The following is a 275-nucleotide window of genomic DNA, read 5'->3' as shown; positions in this document are numbered from 1 at the left end:
CAATAATAAAGGTGATATTATTGATTACCTTAATTCTAATGGAATATATTACTAACTTTAACTGAAATTCAGAATTTCTGATCAATTTTAAATTCATGAATTGTTTTTATTCCTTGCATGTATCTAAGTGGATGCTAAATATTTGAAATTCTGTTTTACTTTTATTGTTTTCCCTTCTTCTCATGAGCAAAGACTTTCATTAGATACACATTATCATTCATAGTGATTTCTTTACTTTTCAAAACAATAATTGATCCTAATATTCAATATTCCCC

This window comes from Chrysochloris asiatica, unplaced genomic scaffold (assembly GCF_000296735.1).
Source record: "Chrysochloris asiatica unplaced genomic scaffold, ChrAsi1.0 scaffold00084, whole genome shotgun sequence".
NCBI lineage: Eukaryota > Metazoa > Chordata > Mammalia > Afrosoricida > Chrysochloridae > Chrysochloris > Chrysochloris asiatica.
This window is presented reverse-complemented; position numbering follows the sequence as displayed.